The sequence below is a fragment of the Abramis brama genome, assembly GCF_963993115.1.
Source record: "Abramis brama genome assembly, chromosome: 19".
Lineage (NCBI taxonomy): Eukaryota > Metazoa > Chordata > Actinopteri > Cypriniformes > Leuciscidae > Abramis > Abramis brama.
Genome location: NC_139981.1, coordinates 26,959,422 through 26,987,278, shown reverse-complemented (window position 1 = coordinate 26,987,278; position 27,857 = coordinate 26,959,422). Strand labels below are relative to the sequence as shown.

The 27,857-nt window shown below is 36.5% G+C and overlaps 1 protein-coding gene and 1 long non-coding RNA gene across 2 annotated transcripts in view; one reads left to right on the top strand and one right to left on the bottom strand.

Moving 5' to 3' along the window:
- Positions 1-27,857, bottom strand: part of LOC311069532 (CUB and sushi domain-containing protein 1) — a 684,283-nt gene that overhangs the window by 418,288 nt on the left and 238,138 nt on the right. The gene's annotated exons all lie outside the window — the stretch shown is intronic.
- Positions 12,058-13,151, top strand: LOC311069535. Its single transcript, XR_014603530.1, has 3 exons — positions 12,058-12,161; positions 12,254-12,316; positions 12,998-13,151. It is a non-coding gene; the product is annotated as an uncharacterized lncRNA (long non-coding RNA).

Here is a 27,857-nt window from a genome sequence, read left to right as displayed (position 1 = left end):
CGCCCCCAAACGCGATGAGCCAATCACAGTGCGCATAGCTAACTCAATACACTCGGACATTCTCTGCTTCCACGTCCATTGAAATGCATTGCAGTTAGTCAGTTTTCATTCGTTTTTATCTGTTTTTTCTTGTCATTTTAAGTTTAAAATGGTCAAACGGTGTGCATGGGGTACATTCAACTCCAACACTAGGTATCCTGAGAGGCTGTGCGACGGTGTGTATTTTTTACCCTTTCCCAAACCACATCTCAACCGAGAAGTGTCTGCTCTGGATTAATTTATGCAGTAACTTAGACCACAACACCAACTAAACGTGGATAAATTAAACAAGGATGTCTACATCTGTTCTAAGGTAAGTCAACAACGTATTTGAACGTTATCTTTAACATCTCTAAAGTAACGTTAACGTTAGCCTAGCTTCTAGCTGCGTTGCAGTTTGACAAGAGTACAGTTTGACAAAAGCACATTGTAGGCTATAATATAAGTAGGCTAAACACTTTGCAGTTTTAATGATGTCCTGTATGAACAAAATGGAGTATGTTTTTATGTTTCCACTGTTCGATCGCGATCGCGCCCGCGCCTCTCTCTCTGACACACACACACACACACACACACACACACATTCCAGCACTGCAATCTTGACATCGCAGCCTGTTCATTATGCTGCGTTCACACCAAACGCGAATAGAGCGTCAAATTCGCGCGTATAAAGCGAGCGTTTGAAGCGAAATAGCACCAAACTATAATGTTTACACACTGACCTGTAACGTTAAATCTTTGTCTGGAGCTGAAGCATTTCATCGACCTTCTCAAAATAAAATGATTAATATAACCCTCCAATGCATAGTTAAGGCCCTTTTGGTGACTTTGAGATGATATATAATCTTTCTGTCTCCAAAAATCATCAATTGCCTCCTGTGAAATGTCTCCAACTGTGACAGCTGCCACAGCGCCTGTTACCGAATGTTGACTGTTTGTCCGAGTGAGTGGAGGGGGCGTGGCTTAGCCATAGGTCAATTGTGAGATAAAAAGTGACAAATATCTTTTAAAAATGTTTATTCTGTGGCGGAAACAAGCTTCCATAGTTAAGCCCCCTGCATAAAACTGTATAAAAACATACAATACAGTATGATGCAGGGAATGACAAGCATGTGTGGGAGATGGAGGGGAAAATTAAGATGAAGGTGTAAAGATTAGCAGTGTGCCCTATGGATTGAACTCACCTCGTTCTTTCCAAACCTGTGCACCTTATTTTTCATAAATGATTATGCCAACCTCACCGAAATGTGAAAATAATGAAGGTGACAAGTTGATGAATTAACGAATTAGAGGAAAAGACACTGGGCAATTGTAGCTGTATGATGCTTCATTGGTCACAGGGATTGTTCATATGCAGCAGTGTCATAGACTCAAACTCTTACAAACACAGCTGAGCTAGTGAAAGAACCTATGGCTACGCTCCATTCAATCAATATGAAATAGCAGCAAACCCATCTTACCAAACACTGAATAGCATGTGATCCAGCATAATATTGATTCAGTCCATTAAAGTGGTACACCCTGATGGGCTTCACTCTGCTGCTTAGAAGTGCAATGCCACTTTGGCTGAATAGGTGCTTTGTAATGGTGTGGAGAATTATTTCATAATATTGAATGATGTAAAAGTGCTAACTGGTTAATAGACCCACATGGTCAAATCAGCATGCTATGTGTAAATATATATGCACAACAAATATGCATGTTGGACGTCATGTTTGAGAGCGTGTCTGTTTGCGTGTTAATATACGTACGCAAACACTGTGGAACTGCAGAATGTTAGGATCTGTTAGACCTGGCAATTTAGGACTATTTACTAAATCTGATGTTATAATAAGGAAGTAGTCAACTATTAGTAGCTGCTGGTAACCAATTTGTTTGTTGTTGTTGTTTTTTTTGTAAACTATACCTTTAGTAATACTTGGAAAAGTATACACCTTGAAGTTATACTGTGTGTGTATATAGACACACATTTTACATTTAAATATAAATGAATGCAGCCTTAAGAATCACATCCAATCGAATCAAAACCAGTCTAATTATACAAGGCATCCTGCAGAAAAATTAATCATTCAGACAACCTACCAAATTAGTTGTCCAGTAGATTTTCAAAAAATTTAGTTTTGCAATTTATTTTATGTCTTTAAAGTCTGTGTGAACCGGAAGTTGCTTCACTATCATAATATATTTCCATTGAAATATTGAATGAGGAAAAAATAAGGGGTGTGTCTTCATTTTAGTCACCTCCTCGCCAAGGCTGTAAGCACTATAGACACTATTTGAAATGGCCAAATTGTCTCCCCCAATATTTCATATTCTTGCCGCTACTCTGCTGCATTCCATTACACACCACTGTTTGTCTTTAATATGAGAATGCTTCTAAAGGTTTGATCACATTTACCGTTGCTCTGTGAAATTTCACGAGCGGAATCCAGTAGGCATATATATATAAATCTCAGGACCATATGATGTTCGTCCAATCATGGCATGTGGTCCGAATGCAATCGGGTGGACAACCTACGCGCACCCTGCTTGGACAGACATCACACATCATCAGCGTTTTCCGAGTATGCAAGAATCTCTATGATGCTGCACACCATATTTTAAGTTTTAAAAGTTACATTTTTAAACTGGTCTGCCTTTGATAACAGATCACTCTAAATTGTAATGTAGACACATGCATTTTCTGTAAAGCTGCTTTGAAACAATATGTATTATGAAAAGCACAAGCGCTATACAAATAAATGTAAATTTTATTTTATTTTCTTTATTCCCTTTAAATCACTAATGATTTAAACATGGATTAATTTTGATTTCATGCAGACTTTAATAAGGTATGCTTCTAAGGGAAACAAGATATGAGGAAGAAAAGAGTGAGTGAGAATTGTATCCAATGGGAATTGATTAAATCATGAAAAGTGGCTGTTATCAGGAACTTGCATTAAAATGTAAATAGTCAATTCTGATATCATGTTCATTTTGAGCAAATGAAAAATAGCAAAATTGCTATATTGACTGATATTAAACTGTTTACATTGTCTGAAACTAAGTAAATGATCCTCTCTGTTGATAACTACACCAGCAGAATACTAGCACTGCTGTCGTTTATCCTTCACTTCTTTTTTGCCAGTTGGACATCTGCAAACCTAACAGAACCATTTTCAAGTTTACTTAAATGTCATCTTTTAAGTGCTCTAGGCATATTGAAATATCAAGTAGGAATTACCCACATCTGATTTGGATTGGAATACAGCATCATAGCATTTGCACAAGGGTTACTTTCAAAGACAATCCTTTTTGAACCTGTTACTTTTTGGTTACCAGCCCAGATGTTTAACAACTAAGGTGATGCAGCCTAGTGGTTCGTAAACAAATTCTGCATATTTTTGCAGCCAAAAGCCATGTGACAGTTCTGTTAAGAGTGACCTTGTCAAAGAGCCAAATACTCCAGCGTGTCAAAGTGAAAATTTGCAGCGCATGTGGCATGTCAATAGTGAGACTAGACACTGTAATTTAGGACACTATGGCATAGATTGGATTACAGCAAGGTAATATCTTACTTTCCCACGCAACACTCGCAGCTCTTTTATCATGCAATCACACAATTACTGAGAACAATGAACTGTAAAACATGAAGGTAGATAGAAGAAAGGTAAATATAGTCTGTGACTGAGATGAAACTATGAGAATATTTCAAAGTGACAAAGCAGGATTATTGTCCGAGATGAGTTAACTCTATATTGCTTTAACAAAATTGGCTTTTCTTTATTATTAGATGAGATAAGTGCTTTCAATGGCATTCTATTCATTAGCATGACTATCCATGGTATATCTCCCACCTCTATCCTAATCTTCAGGAAATTAAATCTTAGCAAATATAACTAATTTGTAGACATGGGAGTTATGCAAGTCATCATTCCTTCAATGTGTAATCAAGGGGAAGTTGTAACGAGTTTAAAAAATATCTCTGTATTTGTACTAAGGACATTATAAGTTGAGGCATCTGACAGTTTAAGATCCCATGAAATATCGTAAGATCAAATCACTTTAATTTACCTTATATTGTTAAGTTAGAGGCTTCCTGTTTTAGAGAGCATTTTATTGGAAAAAATGTAGGTAGCCTACCACTGAGTGCTTGATCATTCTTTTTTTATTATTATTATTTTCTGCATTTTAAATGTACATTTAATGGAATATTTCCATAACCCATGGATAACCTGAAAATAACCAATTATTAGTTAATAATAATTATAACTCATAATACAATTATGAAATTGCATTACTACAGGGTGTTGAAAAACACCTTAATATTCTGAATGAGTGGAAATCCAAGACTTCCATTCATTAATTTTGGGAAACTTTGCACATGGAAAGGTGTGTGCTGTAAGCAGTGGGAGGGGATGCTACCCTCTGAGTTGAAGTCTTTACCTCCTGCAAGTATAACCCATCGGTTTCACACTGCCCTTTATGTAGCCCTATTGACTGTGTTGTTCACCATTTTGTTTAAATTATTGTTAACACTAGCAGTATCTTAAAGGTCAGACACTTAATGTAAAGGAATCCCCTGGGTTATTTCCTCGGCAACAAAGTGAAGGGATTCTCTAAAAGGAATTGCAGAGCTAAAAGCAGCATTTAGCATGAATCTGCAAAGTCAATGCATTAATTAATGCAAAACTCTCAGTTATATGTATTAGGAAATTATATATATAAAATATCGAGCACTATATCAAACATTTTTTATATCGTTACCGACAATGGTGTACTGTTGACAAATACCGATTTGACATCTGATATAGTACTTGCAAGTTCACACACCTCTTTAATGTTGATTTTAGTGATCTCTGACTGGCAAAGTCGGACATCATTAGTGTCGACGTGAATAATTATTTTAGAAAATTTACGATTAGCATTAGCCAGCACTTTTAATTTGCTTTGATGTCAGGCGCTCTGGCTCCCAGCAAACATGCTACTATGGTGGCTGCTGTCTTCATGTTCCATGTAATAGAATTGCCAATCACTAGGGCACTTTCAACAGCATTCTCAGTGGGTGTGTCACTGAGTGGGGAGAACCTGTTTGATGTTCTAACTGGAACGGAACAGCTGTGTTTTGTCCTGCAACTATGCCGTCTCAGTCACCCAGTTGCCCTGCTGCACGGGCTGTACAACCAGAACTAAACAATGACATCAGAGATGTCAGCCAGTAGACATGGGCAAAGCCTTTGAAATGGGCGTGGAGGAGGGGGGTAGTTTTACCTACAGTCACCAAACTCGGTACGTATATTGTTCTCATCGAACTGGACAACTTTCTAATTTACAGTCATTAGATCTGACCTTTTTGTTTGAATGTAGATTTTTTTAATCAAGCTCTGAATTTTTAACTATTGCTCCAAAGGCATACGATTCACACCAAACTTTCTCAACATAATGCCAGTATATTGAAGATGCTAAATTGCGAATGTATTATAATATTTGTATTATATTACAAAAAAAACAAAAAAACAACTATGGGCATTAACAGAGCAGTCCTACTTTCAGCTCACAGAGGAATGTGTTTGTGATATTCTGAGCTATGCTGAATCTATGTCATAAAAAACATTGTCCAAACTAAATATATCTGAAGTTCCACCTTACCTTAATGCTTTTGAATGTTATGCATAAGCAATTCAGAATTGCGCAATCCATAAAATCTCATTTTCATTTATTGATTTTTGTCAAACGTCTTGAAAACAATCTGCCGGGAGCTAAAGCCAAGCCTTCGCAGGTACGCAATAAAGCCAGCTTTCAAAACCTCTTTATTCTTAGTTTACTTGAGCATTACATCCTGTAGATTGTGTCCAATATATCTTGTGTCTCTGGGCATGGAAAGGTTTAGATTGGATAAAAACTTGATTTGACATATTAATCATGTTTTTTCTCCCTCAGACTAAACACTTGAGGTCCTTTCCATTTCCTCAATATACTTGGGCATTGACTGGCATGTAATTTCAAGTTGGATACTTGAAAAATGTAAATTCTGATAGAGCAGGTGTTGAAAGAATAGCATCATTTTGACAAGCTCCCGCTTGAATGATTGCAGGTAGATACGATTGTGATGAGTCCCAGATAATGGTAATTTGAGTGCCACCTGAACTGAGAAATGAATGACATGATGGCCTAATGCATAACTGCTTAGCTGAGTCCAAATCCTTAAAGTGAAGCATAATCACATCCTGTGTGCTATTTAGTCGGACTTATGACTTTAACTCACAGCTTGACAGAATTGATGCTGCTTCAATGTTTTGCCTCAATTGATGGCACAAAACATATAGCCCAATAGTTAAATCAGCATGCCTTAAAATTCTCTATAAATACCTATATCTATAAATGTCTTTGAAGAACTGAGTTCAAAGAAACATGCAATGACAAGGAATAAACATGTCACAGGATTTTAATTGAGCTTCACTGAATCATGCTTGAAGAAAAAGCACCTTTGGAATCGTGTCCCCCTCTTACATCAGTAACAGACAGCAGTTATGGAGATTCTGCATCTGTTGATCTGTCAGAGCTGTAGCCTAATTGGTTTTGCTTCTGGACCTAGATTCTTCTCTGGACATGGCAATCCAACATTATCAAATGTATTTGTATCATACAGATGTACAGTAAGTGCAAATATCCTTATAAACAAATAATTTATATTTATTTTGCCGTGCATAGTTTTGTTTATGGTTTTCAAGGATGAGGGCATGTCATAAACACGTAGCCTGTCCATTCGCATCTGCCTGATTTGTTGAGCTTCTACTAAGTTACACATTTTGTGCCAAAATACTGTTTGCTTGAGTTTTACTGATGCACTGATGCAAAATGTATCTAAATGTTTTAAACTATATGTATCTTGGTTTCTCCAATTACAAAGATAATATAATAACATGAGATTAAGTAACTTAAAACATTTATTCACAAATATTAGACACAACAACACTGCAACATTCATTCTAACATTTTAACATTAGTTTAATTGCCTCTGATTGTGTGCCACAAGGGAAATAAACATTTATAATGTCAATCATTGAATAAAACTCAAATAAGAACTAGGGAGAACCCTTCACTTTTCCTCCTAATTGATGTGGAAACATCCATGATCCATCCATGAAGCATGATGCTCTTTCATCTTGGACTCAATATATTATAAGGATCTACATTGTGGTGTTGGTTCAGTCCATGTATCTTACATACTGTATATTTCTTACGTGTTATAGAGTAGTTTTTTGGACAAACACTGTTGCTATAGTAATAAGCACTTACAAAAATAAATATACCAAAATGTATTTTAAATACATTAATTTGATGCTAAGTATACTACAAATACATTTACATATGTATGTACTTTATATAAATACCCTGAAACTGTATTTTTGATATACTTTATTGGTATAGCCTACTTAAAGTCAGCTAAACTGGAACAACTAATTTTGCACTTAATGCACTTTACTTATCCAGAACTAGTGCTGAGGTCTATCTAAAGATATACTTAAATATATTTGAATGTGCTAAAATGTTCATGGATCATGGATACAGTTTGTCAACACTTCCTGGCTCATCTTCATTGTGGCCATACCTAGGTGTTCTAATTATTCTCATGCTGTTAAATTTCTGCCTGTCCCTAGGGTTTTCAAATGTTATACATCACTGAACATTGGTTTAATTTCTGTCTTAAAATAAGCCTGACTGCAGTGATGCCAATTTGCTGTTTTATTAACATTAATGACACAGACAACAGTAGGAATATTAGGTGTGTGCTGTCACTTTAAGACAGACTGCACCGACCGGAAAAAAATGACAAACATCCGGTTTATTTTTCAACTGTTCACTTATGACATAAGTCAAGTCACCTTCATTTATACAGCGCTTTTAACAATATAGATTGTTTCAAAGCAGCTGTACAGTGACACTAGGAAATTAAAGTAACAGATATTGTTTTGGCTTTACAGCAGCTCTAGAATAATTGTCCAGTTAAAGTTAGTTTTGATTGATTCACTTTTGTTGCAAAGATCATTAATTATTAACTTAGGGGCCGCTAAAACGATACCGTTCTAACAGAAAACCCTTAACGCGCTCTGGCCCGCTTATTCTAGTATAGTCATTTTCAATGTAAAGCTTGGCAGATGAGAGTTGAGGTGGACCAAGGAAGCGGCCCACTCTCTCATTTGTCACCCTCCCCAGTTCATCAGATTGGGGATTAAAGCAGGGCTATAGTCCCTTGTGGGTTTGTGCCCGATCCCAGGCTAGTTGAAGGTCAGAGCAGGGCCTTTTGGCAGAGCAGAGGTGGACTGTATTATGGTTAGCGATCCATTCTTATCTGTCACCCTCTCCAGCATATTAAGGCTGGGTATATATAAAAAGCTGAAGAATTTGCCTTGCCTCGTTTTTCTTCAGTATATCGGTCCCTAAAAGCTTCACAGATAAGTATTGGCTCAGGCTGGGGGGTTAGAGGGCTGGTGTGATGATGTGTCGAGTTGTTGCAAGACATCTGTCACATGGTTTGGCTTATTAATGCTGGAATAGTACTGTGGACTTATGTAGCAAATTAGCTCAAAAGGGAAATATGTATAATTAATTACAACAAATTATAATTAATTATAAATAGTTGGATTAGTTTCAGAATTGACTGTAGCAGAATTAATATTACAATTATTTCATCAGTTCGTCCACTGAACAGACAGCATAATAAGTTATCAATTCCAGAAAATAAATTATCTTCCTGGCCAAGAAACAATAACTTTTTCCTAATGTGTACAGTACTAGCACGGTAATAGCATGTAGCAAAATCAAAATATAAATCGTGGATATAATGGTTTAATAAATGAAACTACGGGTAGGCTACATACAACTAAACTAAGCAAATATATACAGAACAAAGAAAGTAAAGAAAGAGAGGGATAATAGAAGAGAATGACAAGATAACAATCAGTTAACCACTGCTTATGAGAAACATCAAAGAATGAGGGTCACCTTAAAAGGGGCTCAACTTACGCCGCCTTCACACTGGCAGTTGAAATCAGCTCCGTAATACGCAATACGCCCCCAGCGGACGTCGTACACAACGGTGAAAAGCGTCGGAAGCGAGTAGAACAAAAATGGCGGAGAGATTAACGGTTGATTTTGTCAGTGTCAGAATGTACAATTCTGTATGATCTCTCTGTTGAGGGGGTTAGAGACAGGCTGCTGCGTGGAGGAAAGTTCCCCAGGACGTTGACGTGTCAGGTCGGCTAAATGTGATATAGTAGTATATAGGGCTTTTAACTGTATTAACTGCCCTAATAACGTTAGAAAATCATGAAAATAAAAAAATGACATGACAACTTATCGTTATAAAATCATTATTTATTTTATTAAAAGTTAAGAATTCAGGTTTGTTTATCAGTACCATAGCAACGCTAACTTCCGCTGTAATTGTCGGATAGGAACCGTCCGTAGCCTTTCGCAAGAGTTCAATTTTTTGAACGCATCCGGATGGCCAACGGACACGATTTTTTTCGCACCGCACTCGTTCGCACCCGCTTCGGACCCATTCGCATGCGGTCTGCGAATCTCCATAGGAAATGAATGACTTCCGGTCGTTTCGCTGCCGTATCGGAGCTGATTTCAACTGCCAGTGTGAAGGCGGCGTTAGACGCATCTACAGGCTGTAAAACAGATACTTGTATTGACTTTGGTTGCTGAACAAGTCAAGATGCAATAGAGTATGGAGATTCTTGATGATTTTGTTAGGAGTGCGCTGAAGCGTTCATTGGGTTCTTCTGGATGGTCCACGTCGAACACAATGAAGTTAAAGGGATACTCCACCTCTGGAAAGATGAATGTGTATTTAAATTGGGTCATTTATGTAGAAGAAATGTGAAATTATTTTTGAATAGACTGAGACTGATTCTAGACTGAGAAAAGCCAGAAAATGTATTTTTGGCTCATGTGGATGAAAGACAACAACTCCCAGAATGCACTTGCTTCGCTGCTCTACGAGGCCACTCCCAAGCCACGCCTACCGGTTAGAGAGCAGTTGTAAACAATAAAGCTAACTAGTCTCCGTGAGTCTGCCCGGGTTTTTGAGATCGCATCGCACAAAATGTCCGGGATTCGGCTTTTGCGTTCTACAGTCGCCATTCATCATGTTTACTGTGGCGAGCAGGACGAGACTAGGGCCGCGGGAGAACGACGCGAGGCCGGTGGCGTGATTACTGATGAGCGACACCTGTGAGACGCACTGGTCTCGTATCTCTCACGGAGGAGCGGGTATTTTCTTAGCAATGGTAAAACGCACATCAACTGATCACGCCACTGGCCTTGCGTCTTTCTCCCGCGGCCATAGCCTCGTCCTGCTCGCCACAGTAAACATGATGAATGGCGACTGTAGAACACAAAAGCGGTTGCGTGATTACTGATGAGCGGCGCCTGTGAGACGCACCGGTCTCGTGGGCTATCTCTCACGGAGGAGCGGGTATTTTCTTAGCAATGGTAAAACGCACATCAACCGATCACTTGTTGCATGACCATTCAATGGTATGACTGGGTTTCTAACATTGCAAAGCTTAATGCAAATGGGTGGAGTGTTCCTTTAACTTGAAGGTAAAGTAGCTGGAAGAAGCAACGATTGAGCAACGATGCTATTGTGTAAGGGTCTCTTAAGGCCAAACCAATTCCACCCGTTTTTGGCACAAAGACTATTCAAAGATGACTGGGATAAAGTCTTTGTACTTCACACCCTATCTGCATGTTTATGTTGGTCTGGAGAATTTGTGCAGTTTTGTACTAAAGTATTGTAAATGTATGATGCATTTTTATTATAACGTACTATATACCATTAATTATGAAATGAAAAGAGGATTAACCCACTCACCCCCTCTCTCCTGTGCTGTCTTTGAAGCTTGAGGAGAGCCCCAGACAACGTCTCGGCAAGGGGTAGTCGGAGGAGCCGAGGTGATAACGTATTCAATAGTGTTCCAATAGTGTCAGCATCTGATGCAGTGTCGAGTTCACTTGAAAGAGAATGTCTTAAGATTACGTATGTAACCCTGACGCAGCCTCTTGTTTCCTTCTCAGGGTACTGCACTCTTAGAAAAAAGGGTTCATTGGGGTTCTATATAGAACCATAGGGTTCTTTACTCAACTCCAAAGAACCTTTTATGCTAAAAAGGTTCTATAATGACAAGAAAGAACCCTTTTGGCACAAAGGTTCTTTAGGCTATGCATTCATATATTACATTATTCTGCAACATTTTGTAGTTGTAATTAAATTGTTTATTAAACTGTTGTAGTAACTTAATATCACATTTTAATCATGCTGATTTTTGGAGGAGAAAAACTGAAATGGCACTCTTCGTGTGATATTGATTAACTACATAAAATGATATAAATATATACATTTTCTAACCCCCATATCTTGAATTTTGTGATCATTCACATGCATTCATAAATGCATTTGAATACACTGAATAATGCAGTGAAAGAACGCACTCAAAATGCACACGCGCACTAGTATAGCTAGACTTCATCATGTAACTTTACATTAGCCTAGATGCGTGCACTCTGTAGGCACGATTTGTTTAGTTTTTGAAATATACTTGATAATGTTAAAGTGCACATCGTTAAAACAAAAAATATGATATTATCGCAGACGATTTAGCTATATCGCACACCCCTATATTGACCTTATCGTCATCATCATCATCATCATCATCATCATCATTATCATCATAACAAGAAATACATAAGGAAAACATACATAAGGGCTCATTCTAAGCCATTTATAGCTGAATAGGCTTTTGTCTTGTCTTAGCCTTGTTTGCTGCTCTTTCATTTCATTCTTTGTCATTTATGTTAAATTATTGTACCACAACTAAACAATTTTGCATTATGGATTTAAATTTTTTATCTGTTGAACAGCAAACATAAACAAAAAGAAGTAATAAACTCATTATTTTCATTAATTTTACAAAGTAAACAATTTGTTTGCATTTGCGCGAGCATATTCACGCAGCGCTGTCTCACGAGTGCAGTGCAGTGCACGTCACGTTTTTGAATTCCAACGGTCGAGAAGAGACTGATCCCCGTCTGCTGATTTAAATTGACGGTCTGACGGAAATATTGTTGTGGTAAGTCAGAAAAATACATCGATTTTTTTTAAGTAATTTACTTGTTATAAGCTTTAAACCCATTAGTAATGAAGTTGTCAATGTTTCTACAGCGGATTTACACTAAAACACGAAAGAGCCTGAACCGCGACAGTGTCACAAGTTGCCTTACATCGGTAAGTTGTGTTGTGCTTGTTGCAAACTGTTACATTTTGTGTTTTCTGATCCTAAGCTTAAGTTAGTTTTTAACTGCAGATAGTGCTCTAAGCTAGTTTTTGACCGCACACTCAAATGGTCATGAAGAACAGCCCTACAGAACAGAGCGCTTGTGCGTTCAGCTTAGGGGCGGTTCTAGACCCTTTTTAGGTGGGCTTCAACCCCCATATTTTTAGTCTCAGCCCCCCTAAAACTATAATCAGCTATCTGAATGATCAGGCCAGTGCTGCTTCTTCAGTAAAGTTTATCATTCTCTCTTGTTTACTGATCGACCCCCCTAAAGGTGAAATCCTAGAACCGCCCCTGCAGCTAGTGGTTAAATGTACTCGCACTTCGGCTCAGAATGCTTTTATGATGCTAGATAATTGTAAACAGCCCAATGTGAACACTATTGTGATTCACTTCAACCTTTTCAAACTTTATGAATGATTATTTTATGTTCAAGTCAAGTGGTGTCTAAGGAACTGGAAGCAGGCCAGGGTTCGGCTGTTTCTAAAGCACACACAGCTTAAAGGGATAGTTTAATATTTACATTTACAGAATACAACTTTACTTTTTTTCATGGTAGACTAAGAGGTCAATAAAGTAGTGACATGTACATGATGTGAAATTAATAGTAACTTTCTGTTTTCCTTTTCAAGATTACAGATGATGTCTGCAAATGGCTCCAAACCATCAACCAGTGATGGAGGCAATGGAGTGCCTCTTTGCTACTTATTTCGTATTCAGTGTGGAATACCCCAAGCACATCACTCACACAATGAATTTTGTTGAGCACTACCTGTTTAAACTCTCCAGCAGCCAAACAAAAAACTGTCTGTCCCAGTGCTCAAAATGTATAATCAATTATCATAATACTTTGATATGTCATGAATAGTGCAAATGTAAATTTGTAAATTTACATTATTTATGATTTTAATAATAATTTTTATGATTTTTATTTACAAAATTTACATCTTTATGAGTGATATTAATGTAAATTTGTAGATTTGAAGTACTAGATGTTCTGAAATGCTGATCTGAATTTTAATCTATGTATTCACATTCTTTATGAGTGATATTAATATGAATTTGTAGATGTGAAGTACTTCTATATCTGTATATTTCCATTGTGAGTTATATTAATATGGATTTGTAGTTTTGAGTGACTTGATGTTGTTCTAACACTGATGGGGATTTAGATGAATCTGTATATTTGTATTATTTATTAGTGATAGATTAATGTAATTTTGTACATTTTATGGACTTATTTTGTAATATGTAGATGTAGGTGAAACTATTTTCATTATTTATGAGATATTTTTTAAATGGTTGATGTTTTAATGTTGATTTGTACATTTAAAGCCTTGAATACTTGAAATTACAGTAGCGTTCTTTCAGTAATAGTAATTATTTTTGTTAATATAAATAAATTACTAGTTCTATGCACTTTGGGTGTGCTTTTTTTCAGTATTCATGGGTGACTTTTTTATGTGAATTACATTTTTACATTTTAGGGTCTTGATGTTTGTCAATAATATGAAATATTTAATCCAGAAAGGACAAAACAAATGATAATGAATGAACCCCTAAAAGGTTCCATATAGAACCTTTTTCCTGGTTACAAAGAACCCTAAAGGGTTCTTTTGATTGAACCCTTAAAAAGGGTTCTATATAGAACCTTTTAGGGGTTCCAAATACGTAGCGCCTGATATAACCTTTTAAGGTTCTATATAGAACCTTTTCTTCTAAGAGTGTGGGGTTACAAAGGCAACCGTAGGACGTTACAACTCATTTGCTAAAGGCAAGCTGACCATTTGCGTTTTGTCACTGGCTTGAATTGTTAACACAAAAAGCAATAAATGATTTTGTGGGGAAAAAAATGTCTGACTGCACATGAGTCTTTACATATCAAAAATCACTGATCACAGATTAGGCAGTAGAATGAACATGTACATGTTGCAGCATTATTGTCAAGTAAAAATCCTTCTGTAATAAAATTGCAAACTCTGTGTTGAATTGTGACAAGTGTTCCACAGGGAAATATACTGAACAAATAAATAATGCTCTCCTGAGAAATTTTACATAGTTGTAAAAAAGCAACCACTTTCCTAACATTAGGATCCTTTGGAAGGAAATTTTATTTTTAGCCCAGTGATAATTTTTAATTATCTGTCCTTTTTCTCCTGTGCCAGTGGGTGGACCAAAGAGGAGATGATGATAAATTAGGCATTGATCTGTGTGTACAGGCAGTGCTGATGTATTCATCTCTATTTTGTAATAAAAAAGGACGAAATACAAAACATTTTGGCAGCTTGGTTAAGAAAAAAATAACAAAAAAGTTTTTGGACTAATGAGGAAGTTTTTATAGTACAACTCTTATACTTTGTCAAAATATTAGGGAAAATTTTATTTCTCAATTCATGACCCCTTAAAGTTATAACATATACAGTGTACAAATACATGCTACCAAAGATATATATATATATATATATATATATATATATATATATATATATATATATATATATATATATATATATATACATACTGTATATATATATATATATATATAGCAATTTTGTTTGCTGTTCTGTGTAGATGCATGGTGGCAGATGAGCCAAAAACCTTTCTTTAAAAGTAATAAGTGATTTGTAATGCAAATCTCCCATTAAGAAATGTCAAAATCTATCTCTCTCCCTGTACATTCAAGCATCAGCATCACCACCTTTTTTTTAAACATTCATATTCATAATGCAATCATTCTGCCTTAACATTCCTCAAGGCCTCCTCTATGACATCCTTTCTCACATACAGAAAAGGGTTCATCCTTTCTCTTCACTTTATCACAGCCCCTAGAGCAATTATTCTCCCACAGGATGCCAGAGCAAGCCTGTGCAGGCATTCTTAGCCTTACATTACAATAATTCTGCAAAACATGACAGCAACCTCACATGTCACTCAACACCTCCTGATGGCAGCTCTCTCAAGGTTTAGAGTAAATGCCGTTGTAGCTATTGCAGTGATAAAAGGTGTGCTCACTTCCAGGCCTGGATTGTTGCCTGTACAATAGCGAGGGTATATTATCATGGGCAGAACGGTAAGCCACATGGCTGGTTGTGTTAGAAGCTGAACAAAAAGGGAAACTCAAATGTGATAAAGAACAGACAACAAGGCACAGTAGCATGGGGGTGAACTTGTGACCCAAGAGAACAAATAGATGATGGGTTTTTAGGTTTCCAAAGGGAGTTCAGCATCAGCTACACTAACTGCACTTTATTTATTCTCTGAGCATGTTCAGAAGGTTATTTTATCAAATATATTTTAAATGTAATATACTATTTTTGACTTCATCCATTAAATTATCTATTATTTTAGTTTGTTCAAAAAAAAATTAGAAGACAATCTCCTTAATTTTAAAAGTAATTAATTAACTTTATTACCCTATAATATTATTATATAATATTTTTATTTCTAGCAACAATAGCTATATTTGTGATATATCATTATCATAGTTGTTTATAATGTGTGAGCGGAGGCTTGGACAGGGTGTAGGTGGCCTAGGATGTATAATTTGTTGTCAATTCACAACTACAGGTTTTCCAAACAAATGGAAAGGACAAGCAGAGATGTGCACAAACAATCTTCTTTATTTGACAATTACTTATAGATATTTAAAAGTATAATCATGCCAAAGAGTTTATGTGTGGTGTTCGTGTCTGTGCTTGGAGCGTCTTTTGTCCATATGTACACTATACATAAACACCACTGATCCTCACAAACTCTAACTCTATCTCTATCTCTATTAAACTCTATCAAACTCTATTTGTGATCCTCACATTTTCTATCATTTGTTGTATATTCAGGATATTATTTTTAAAGTTTTAAGGTAATTGATACAACAACACAAATCTGGCGCCCCCTTATCATGGATTAGTGGACCATTCCATCAGTACTGCACATGAGCGAGAACAGAGTTAGAAAAAGTTACAGAAGAGTCTTTAGAGCTAGAGCAAGCTCGAGTAAAACGTTAGAGCGAAGTCAACGTAAAAGTTGTCGGGTCGGGAAGAAAATCAAATTCTAAGCATACAGCGGGTGAACACAGAGTGAATTTTAAACGTGAGCAGGCGGGTGCAGAATAGAACCTAGTGGGAGAGGGATGGAAAAAACAGTCCCGCACAGACCCACGCAAAGTTTCATAATTGACATCCACACATAAATTTAGTGTCAAAATAAATGCTGTTGCAATTAATTGTTTGTAAAAGTAATGATTTGTAAATATTGTAAATATCTCACAGTACATTGCTATTTTTGTTATGGTGGTGCTTAGGTATGGAAGCCCTGAACCGCAAGGTGAAAAAAAATAATAATAATTATGTCGTTATATCGACATAATATCTCGTTATTTTGACATAAGTCGTTATTTCGACATAATATCTCGTTATTTCGACATAAGTCGTTATTTCGACATAATATCTCATTATTTCGACATAAATATCTCGTTATTTCGACATAATAAGGGGACATTCTAATATGCATTAAGCCACATTTAGCGTTCTTATAATGGTTTTCTATGGGAGGAAAATGCTTAACATGAAATTAAACACGATGCGTTCATATTATGGACTCATCTGATTTTTTGTAGTAGCCTATACTTATTATGATTTTAGTATCGTAATGATTAATAAATGCACGCACAATTATCCGTGAACTTGATAAATGTTGCAGATATGTTTTAGGGTACTATCCACAAACAAATTGCTTTCAACTTATGTGTGTAAAATTCAGAATTCAACGAATGTGCAGCAATTTGTACAAATAGAGACATTTTAGTGAATAAAATGTTTTATTTTGTATTAGTGATCATAACTTGCGCATGCAACAAAGATGTACAGGTGACAAGCGTGAATTTATTGACGTCTTTTCTGACGTCAATCTCATTTGAGTGTATTCGGCAGTAAATAACTCAATATTTTAATATTTCGAATTAACGAGACAAGTTTTCTTTTTTTCACCTTGCGGTTCAGGGCTTCCGTAGCTTAGACACTGTGTTATATATAAATATATGTATAACGTTATATATTAGCTTATGCATTGCTTACACATTAAATTACTTTACTAGAGCACCCTCAATGATTTCAGAAGCACACTCAATGATTTGATTGTGGAAGAGGGCCTGGACAAGATTAGCCGACTGTGTCAAAAATTATAGAGATGTGTTTTTTTGTAACTGGTCAAATATGTTCAGATAATAAATGGAGGAATTTGTCTTCCCGGTTAATTTGTGATTTTTTATTTATTTATTATTTTAATTCATTATTTTATTTCACATTGAGAAAATGCAAATCACTAAGTCAGCTCCAGTTGTTATGACTGCATCTCACTTTAAAAGTACATGGACAATTGATCTAACAGTTCTTTGATCTTTTGAACTAACTGAACAAAGATGTTCACTGCATCCTCTTCAAACTGTGAGCGATGAAACAACATGGTAAACTGCTCACAACAATTTGATCATAATTGTTGTATACTAATAAACTAACAAGCAATATATTTGTGTAAATAAGTAGTCTTTGTTCTGTACTTAACATTATGATATATTGTATTTACCATCAGTTTTTGCTGAACAAAAAAGCCTAACACACATATGAATTATCCTCCCCCTTCACATCTGTCACACTAATTTGTATTTATGTTTTAACTTCGCAGTTTAAATAAAACATACATCTCACATATTTCAACAGGGAATCTTAATTTATTATTATTTATTATGCGTTTCTTAATTTCAGTTACATAAGGGCAGATCCCTTTGAGCACAGTTGATGACGCATTGAAGTGACGCTCGAGTGATCAAGAATATTCCAATAGCCTATACAAATAAGATTTCCTTCTGTTCCTCCATCCTCATTTTCTTTCCTTGCATCCTTTTCTCACATCCCAAAGGGGGCTGGAGCTGAGACGCGAGGAAAAGAAACAAGGAAAGGAAACAAGGATGCACAAATAAGAACTGAGAAACACCCATGGAAATCAAGCTCAAGCTGTAAAACACTGTAGAGTGGGCATGCTATAAAGCCACTGCAAAACAGCTGAGTAGAGACAGCAGGTGAATGTGTGTATTGTGTCTAACCTTAGTGTGTTTCCCTACTGTCCACCACAGTGACCCTCAGTTTGTGTAAGTGTGTATATGTTAAAACACTGTGGTATCAAATGTTCAGACATGTTCTAATGAGTTACACTGTTTATTTAAGTTTAAGTTGTAATATTTTCTTCTATTATTTTGATGTTTTTTTATTATTTTGTGTGTGTATGTAATATGTATGTATGTATTCCTAGCTTTGGCAATATTGCATTATTTACAGTCAGGCCAAGAAAGCAGTTTTGAATTTGAGTAATCATACTTTTCATCTTTATAACAGTGAATTAAAGAAAATGTCCATAGCTACTTCTCTTGGTAAGTGGTTTGACGTAAATGGACGAAAAGGTCCTATTTCTCTATTAGAGATAGCACTTTTAGATATATTATTAGAGATTTTGAAGTGATGTCTGTCTTCTGAATAATTATTCCACACCATCCAGAGAAGGAGATGGATGACTTTAGTTCCTTGCCAACTGTCACCGTGAGAATGTTTACCAAGTCTGGACAAATATAAACTGGATATCTGAATGTGAATAGCATGGTGATTTTAAATGTTTTTATTTGACCATTAAAAGAACATCATTAGAGGTACTGAATTTTAATAACTTAATAATAACTTTAATAATAACTTAATAAATTAAATGACTTAATCCACCTTTTAAGTCATTTAAAACATAAATTAGAATATATAATATATAATATTTACAAATATTCACCAGTATTCACTAGTGGTTTTGCAAAGTTCCTTAAACACATTGCTTGATCAGTACTTTCAAAAGCACTATTAAGAAAATACAATTGACTTAAATACACTAGAAAAAATGGTATTGTGATTCCAGACATGAGAAAAACAAGTAAATAGGAGCGAAAGCAAGAAGGACAGCAATAATTAAGATTTCCTGAAAATCTGCCCAGAACATATGGCGATGAGCTGTAGAGTAAAATGGGTGGTGCCATAGGAAAATGCTCCACCAGGAAACAAGTTTATTTGCTCATGTGCAGTTTTCCCCCTGACTCTAAATGTCTGTATGCATAGTGTGGCAGAGGCAATTAAAACAGTGGCAATAGCTTACAAGGGTCTTATCCAGTGCTGGAAAAATCATTTATTCATGCACCCGCAAAGTCAGCGTTGCAATTTGGCTTCCCTCCAGCCCGCCTCTGAATTCTCCACTTTTTTTAAACTCAAGCTTCTAAGCGTCGAAAGGAAAGAAAATGTGGTGACATCACAATGGCTGTGACAAATTATTGGGTCAACAGTCTGTAGACACAACTACCTGAAATCTAATGTACACATGGGTATATTCTTCTCCCAAAGCTCCAGACTGCACAAACATGAACCTCATTAAATCACCCTGGCAAGGACACAGCATTTCCTTGGCTATCTCTCTGTTGATGCACTGTGTGTGCTTTATTTGTGGAGCTGAAACGTTATGTAAAAAGCTTATCCTCTTTAGAGACAGAGAAATGACACTGTGCCCCCAGTGGTGACTGTGTGCCACTGCAGGTCTATTTGGGGTCTCCAGGCTAATAAATCACTATCACTGAGGATGTTGCGCTCTGAAATACCCTTTCTGTGCATCCATTGTATTAGGGATGGCAAAAAATGAAGCAACTCTGGGCTTAGCTTCAGCTTTAACTAAAGCCTGAATTAATCCTCTGAGCAGCTCTGCCATAGTTTTGACTGCACTTGCACTTTTCTTGATTGTGGATACATATCCTACTCATATGATCCAGTCTCGTATGAATGATTCAATACTGAAGTGTGAAATGCATGTTTGACCCTGAAATCAAAAACATTTAGTCGTGATTATTTCTGAGTCTATATCTACTGCATGTGGTCACACGCTGCACCTGCCTTATCAAATGTGTGTTCTTCATCATACCCCTAGTCAGGAAATAAGTAAACCAGGGATGGGCAACTTCGGTCCTGGAGGGCCACTGTCCTACAGAGTTTAGCTCCAACCCTGAAAAAATCACCTGCCTGTAATTTTCTAGTAATCCTGAGGACCTCGATTAGCTTGTTCAGGTGTGTTTGATTAGGGTTGAAGCTAAGCTCTGTAGGACAGTGGCCCTCCTTGACCGAAGTTGCCCATCCCTGAAGTAAACTATGATTCCCCCTAAAAGTGCAACACTGTTGTTCTGATGTGTTTCCAGTTCTACTTGGTGAGGAAGGATAGTGGTAGAAATGACACAGTTCACCTTTTAAAGTAGTTTATGCAACAATTAGTTCCTGGTCTTTGATGTTGATTGTGTAAGTAACATTCAAAAGTCCTGAACACGTTTCAGTGTTTGTATGACTGTTAGTCTATGCATTAGATCAGGCTACATTGTTACAAGGTGAAAAAGATATAATATATAATATGATATGTCACTCAATATTATAAATTGCTAGTTGTAAACTCAATACATCTAATGTACATATAATGCACCAAATTGCTATGGTGCTTGCAATCATAAACATAGTTAAATTAATAATGTATTTCTTGGTGGGAAAAGGATTTTTTATATATATATTATATTATATTATATATTACTCTATTATAAGAACAAAAAATTAAATTCATATTTAGTTTTTTTTTATTGTTTTTTTTATGCAGTTTATTTGTTGGGACCAAGCGTGCCACACAAGCCCTGAAAAGTGAAGCCAAAACGTCTCGATCAACCCCCGGTGACTGGTCCTAGTATAGGTCATAAGCCCCGCCTCCCTGTGTTATTCAACGGGACGTGAGACCAACTAAACAATTAAATTACACTTCAAATATATTTTTTCCAAAGGTGGTTTCTTTCATTTGCTGTTGTTTTTATCATGCTGATGTAAGTTCAAGTGTCTGTTTCAAAAATAAGTTGTTTTTTAGTTAGTTACGTGATGCGGTGGTGTAACGTCATGATTGACAGCTGTGATTGACAGGTTCTCTGAGCGAAGTAGTCACTGAAGCACCAATGGACATTTTTTCGGGATCTTCGGAGGACTGAGGAGATTGTATTTACTTTATTTTAACAAGCCTCTTGTTGTACTGCAATCAATTTTTAAAAAGTGTGCAGAATCCACTCTCCCTGAGTGCATTCTGCGAGAGTGAGGGCGGAGCGTTGATTTCGCGGCTTTACTTCCTGCTCACTACTGCGCAGGTCTGGTCCCGAGATCGCTACTGCGCAGACTCAAGTTCCAATATGTCAGCGCCATATCGGGACACTGGCGGCTTCAGTTCTCATCAATGGAAGAGAGCAAAGGGGCGTCGTCCATATTTTTTTTACAGTCTATGGTTGGGACAGTTACATTACATATTTTAATAACTGATTCAGACATTTTACATTTGAATTTATGTATTTATTTATATTTCCAATTTTTATAGTGATTATTTTTAGTAGGATTTCTTTACTGTAATACAGTACAATACAGTGTTTTTTAATCAACATAAATGCAGTTGAACAAATATTACCTTTTTTTTTTTACATTTAAAAAAATGGTGATAATGATGATTTTATTGCTGTTATAACAGTCATTTAAACTGAGGGATAGAATATGGTCTTGAAAATGAATAATGAATAATAATAATCAAATGCAAAATAAATAAAAAAACTATGAAACTACTTAACTGTGAAAAGACTAAAAGTAGGCTTATTATCTTTAAGCAAAAAAACAGACATGGTCTTGACAGGTTTTGTGAGATGTACCCAAAATGACTGCTAGGAAAGCTATTTCCTGGTCTGTGGTACACATCATGTGACATGCCATCTTTGCAGAGAAAAGTCTGCCATGACAGGTGCAATAAATCAAAGTGTGTCATAGCAATGTGTTTTTAAAAGTCCACCCTGAACACCAGTCTGGCCTGAATACACTATGGTTAGAGTCTTGGAAGGATCGTTTCATCATATTAAAAAGCAGTAATGTGTGGCATGACCGCTTTCGTGAAAATCCTACTGTGATCATCCAGGAATATTTGCACACCAAATCCAAACTGACAGCAGGTATTTGATGAAGATTCCACATTCGTGAAGTCCTGCTGGTGAAATTCAGAGACATGAGCGTGCTCTTTAGAAAACAACAAATACAGACCCACCGTATGTCTGGTGCCCTCTAACAATACCCTTGCCAGAGCAATACAGCATCGCACAAAGATAAGGTTAGTCAGCTGTCATAATTAATCAACCTGAATGACAATTAAATTCTTTTCAATATTATTATGCTCAGAACACAGTGTAACACACATCTTGCTCATTTGTAACATGGGTCAGACACCACAGAACGACTTGTCTTGTAATCGTTTACCACTCAACTTAATTACCAGTTCAATTAATGAACTCTTGCTGCTTTTGGCTTCAACACAACATCCACTGTCATGTGTTGACGGCAATGTGGCCCATGTCAAACATGCTAATACTCAGTTTGATTCACATCAAAAACACAGAACTGGAGGTGAGAGGAGAAAGCATGATGTGAATTAGGCTTGCACTCAGCTTAAAATATGTAAACACTCTGAAAAAGTACTATCACAACAATTACAATGAGTTCATGGACCATAGATCAAGTATTTTGCCTTTTACCAAATACAAATATTCACAGAAATGCATTCACACTTAGTGTTACAAATAAATAAGTGTGTTTTGCACAATTGACAAGCTTCTGATTATAGTTTACTATGTTCCAAATGCATGTGGCCTGCTTTCCATTAAAATGAAAAGAGCTGAATTTAAGTGTATGCTATTAAAACAGGTTAAATCAATTCAAGCATCCACTACCATCTGTTTAAAAATCAAGTAAATAATAATGTGACACACACACACACACACACACACACACACAGAAACTGCATAAACAATGATTAAAAAAACAGTTTACCAAACACTTACTCGTCTTCCATCAGTTGGAAAAAGACCACAAAGACCATGTTTATAGTATAATTCTGATTTGAAATTTCATGTAAACAAATTAATCCCAAAATCCATAACCATCCATTTTTTTCAGAAATCCAATCAGACAGCTGGCACATGCCTATTCATGACATGCATTTTCTGTTCCTTAAGGTTCACTTATAATGTTCATATCCAATACAGCTGACTGATTCATCTGTCAATAAAAGTTTCTTTGCGAAATCTCCATAACACTGTTTACAAAACAATCTGCAGTCAAAAGCTCCAGACAAACATATAATCCTCAGACGCGATCCATGACGCCATTAAAAATAAACCATCCACTTGTTCCTGACGCTGGTATCCTTCTGAAGTCTCTACAGAAATGAGCAAATGAGCTGTTTAAACTGGATGTGCCAAAGTGAACGTTCTTTCACTCTTCCAATTGTCTTCTTGTCACTGCAATCCAAATTCAAAATATTGGAGAGAGTTGTTTCCCCTAATTCCAGTGAGAATTAGATCTTCACTGAAATAGTCCATCGGCTCTGAAACATATTTTTCATAATAAAGGCTTGGACAATATAGATGATGCTCATACATGTAAGCTGTTTATATACTCTTCATAAGGCAACCTGTGTCAACCCTAATGGCTTATTTTCTTCTCTTTAAAATGATATAAAGCAAAGTACACTGTAAAAAGTGATCAGTTGACTTAACTTAAAAAAAGTGAGGAAACCCGTTGCCTTAAAATTATTAAGTCAATAAACTTCATGCGTAATTGAATATTAAGTTGTGAACTTGACAATTCCACATTACTTAATTTTTTCAATTATGCATGAAGTTTATTTACTTAATTTTAAGGCAGCGGGTCTTTTTTTTAAGTCAACTGATCACTTTTTACAGAGTATGATTATCAAAAAGTAATTTTCATGATTTATTTTTATTTGATCTAAAATAAGTCTAAAATATACTGCTCTTGGTACAATTCCTCAAGTTGTATAGAACGTAATACACGCAAATTATGACACAGGCATATTTCAAAATGTCCATTCAGCATACTAACTCCTTGTTTTACCTGTCTAATCACTCATCTCTGGTGCTTGTGCATGTATTTTGCAAAGCTTAAGAGCATCTCTTTCCTCAGAGGACAGCATATGCACCATGGCAGGTGTTTGATGTGCATAAAGCAGCACTAGTGATGTGTGCCATCAGTCAGCGAGAAAGTGATGCATTCTTCTGCTGTGGGCGCATTGCTCTCTCTGGACCACTCCCAGCAACCTGAACGTGTCTCTGGTGCCGAGGGCTGTGCAATTCTGATGCAGTATTCATGCACCACATCGACAAAATTAACTATTAGGCCACGTACACACTGCAAACTCGGTTGTCAATTCTCCCTTTAGTGCTTAATCCAGTTCTGTACACAATTCAGTAATTTACGGGAGTGACAACTGCATTCTACAACCGTATTAACTCCCGAAAAATGCAGGTAGTGACAACCGCATTTACAAAACTTCTACGCAGTGTGTACGGATGATAGAGGAGAGATACAGTATGCATGCTAAAATAAGTATTTTAATGTGCAACAGAGATTTATCTATCGTCTGTATGTATTGCTGAACACAACGAGTGTTTTGTCAACTGTAATATTACTTTAAAAATGGATACCAAGAGATGCCAGAATGCTGCTATGGTTACCACAGTGTCAATCATTGCAGTTTCGGGAGTGAGTCGTGTTCAGTACACACATGGAATGTTAATTTACGGGATTCACTCCCGTATTTAAATGCGGTTGTCACTCCTGAAGCTTTGCAGTGTGTACGTGGCCTTAGTGCACTTGAGCGACACTTTCTTTTATTTATTTTTCGATTATTTTAGTACTTTTGATGTAGCACCCACCCTAATAACTGGTTTCAATTCACTTCAGTAGCTATGTTTCCATCCACACGTTTTTATCCGAATTAAGTGATATCGAATGAAAAATGCCTTATGGAAACAGTAAAATTCGACTGAATTTCATGAATATCGACTCAAATGAAATACGTTCGGTCTCATCGGATTTTATCTTGATCGATATATGGCTTATGCGATAAACGCTGATGGAAAGGTTATTTGTATAAATCCATTTTGTCTAGCAAAACTTTGTTCGCAAATGTTTGCTTGAATGTTGTGCGATTCAGTGCGAAAATTAATGGAAACACCTTAAAATGTCTCAAATCAATTCGATATACCAAATTGATCGCAAAACAGCATGTGACGTCATTATGCTTTAAAGCACTTATTACACTTTTTATTCGCTTTAAAGCCGTTGGATGGAAACACACTTTCACCAGCTTTATTCGAATGAGTTTTTTTTTTACCAAACTTCAGATAATTCGATTGACAAGTGGAAACTTAGCTACTGTCTGGAAAAGATCAGCATGAACATTCTGCTAAATATTCCCTTTTTGCAGAGGTGTAAAGAGTACCTAAAAAACAAACCCAAGTAAAAGTAGAGACAGCAAAAATGATTCCATTACAAATAGTCACCAATTCCAATACCAACTGAGTAAACGTCTTACAGTATCTGACTGTAACAGTAATCAAGTATTTTACTCATACTGAATGTAGGCACAAAAATGCACTGGTCCTCAATACCTAAGAGACATGCCAGTGAGAAACAAGAAACAGTTTGTTTGTGAGGAGAGCAATCCACATGTTTATTTTCTAAAAAAGCATGTCGATATTGCAATAAATCAAGGTTGATACAACAGCCTCTTAAAAGGCAGCAAACACTCAAATCGGCCTCATCACCGACTGCAGCCATGACCTCATCTCATATATGAAACTCCTGCAATTCAGCAACGACCTGCTAATGCACTCACACTCACGTAAAGTAGCCTTGTTAACAAGTTAGGGAGACAAATTTCAAAAGTGTTGGAGTAAAGAGTACGTACAAAGTTCTGGCAGTGCAGCGCGCTTTCAGAAACCCTCCACCTTCCCCAGCTCCACCTGTATAGATCTGCTATAGGTAATTCATGTACACTATATTGTACAGCAGCAGCAGCATGTCTTACTTGCTCACAGCAGCGTGTCGTGTATGTATTGGCAGTAGCAAGTACCTTACTTGCTCTGCAGCAGCAACAGCAGCAATAACCTACAGCAGCAATAAAAGCAGCATCAGCATCAGCGTAGCAGATCTATTCCGCCAAGACCAAACATATCAACATTGTCATACCCGTTACCATGCCAATCACTCCGAGAGTTGTCATGACAGAAATATACTTATTCAAAAATGTAGTCAAGTGGAGAGTAAAAGTTACTAATATCTTTGACACTCTAAGTACAAAGTAGCCAAAAAGATACTAATTGCATTTAGCCTATTCAAATATTTTACACGCTTTACAACACCACTGTTTTTTGTTCAACACAAGCAATAAATGAATACAGATTAGCATTAATTTGATGGAAAGTGAATAATAACAGAATTTTAATTATTGATATGAACTATTCCTTTTTTATTGTACCAAACATCATTAAAATCCTTGAAGGTTCTGTCTTGAGGTCCTTGACCTTTACCATTCCCCTCTCCTCCCGTTTTTCTTCTAATTGTCTTATCAAATAAAGTCAAAACCCCCAAAACAATATTTAATATATGTAATATATATATATATATACCAGCTCTCAATTCTTAAATTCTGAAACCCTGGTATTTTGTCTTCAAGCTTATTTATTTATTTTTTTCCATGTTCTTTTCTCTTTATCTGTCTCTCACATAATTTTCCCTTTTTTATAGGAACTTTGAGATGTGAGAAATTGGTAATAAAAACTTTTGATATCTTTTCTTTGCATGCAAAAAGAAGCTTATAGAATTATAAAAGTGTAACAATAGGACAAGCAGCGTAAAGCAACCTTCCCACTTCTCGGTTTTACAAAATGCTTTCTTAGTTCAGCTAGCTTGATTCTCTATCCGGTGTGCTGGATTTGTTCGAGTGACTGGTTATCTCTGCATGCCCTATTTTTTTTTTCCCCCACTCTGAATGTAGGGTACCTCTTATGCATATAAGATTCTGGCATTTCATTAGCATGAAAAGGGTTGCATTAATGTTTCACTGACACCGTGTGGTGGGGAGACGCAGCTCTCATCCAAGCTGGTGATTGGCATTCTCCCGCATAGGTTTCAAATCCACAAGCAGAGACTGTGAAGCTAACAGACGGCATTTATGTGTCACGCTCCGAGTTTGACACTGTGGTCACAGCATGCTTGGTGTCAGCCTGTAAAGCCCGTAAGACACAGCTTCCATCATGGCCCATGAGACACACAGCAGAGAGCCGGGGCTCAACTCTTCCGAGCGACACGCATGCCCTGCGGTAATGGCTCCTGCTTAATTAGTGTAAGCATAGTGTCAGCGCCATCAGATCAGATGCCTAATACTACACAGCTAGAGGAACCGTTGTTTAACTGTATTAAAGGTAAATGACTCCACTGAGAAGTGCCTCTATATGTCTGAATGCACCATTAAAGTGCCACCATCAGATAATACATCATCATGGCATCATCA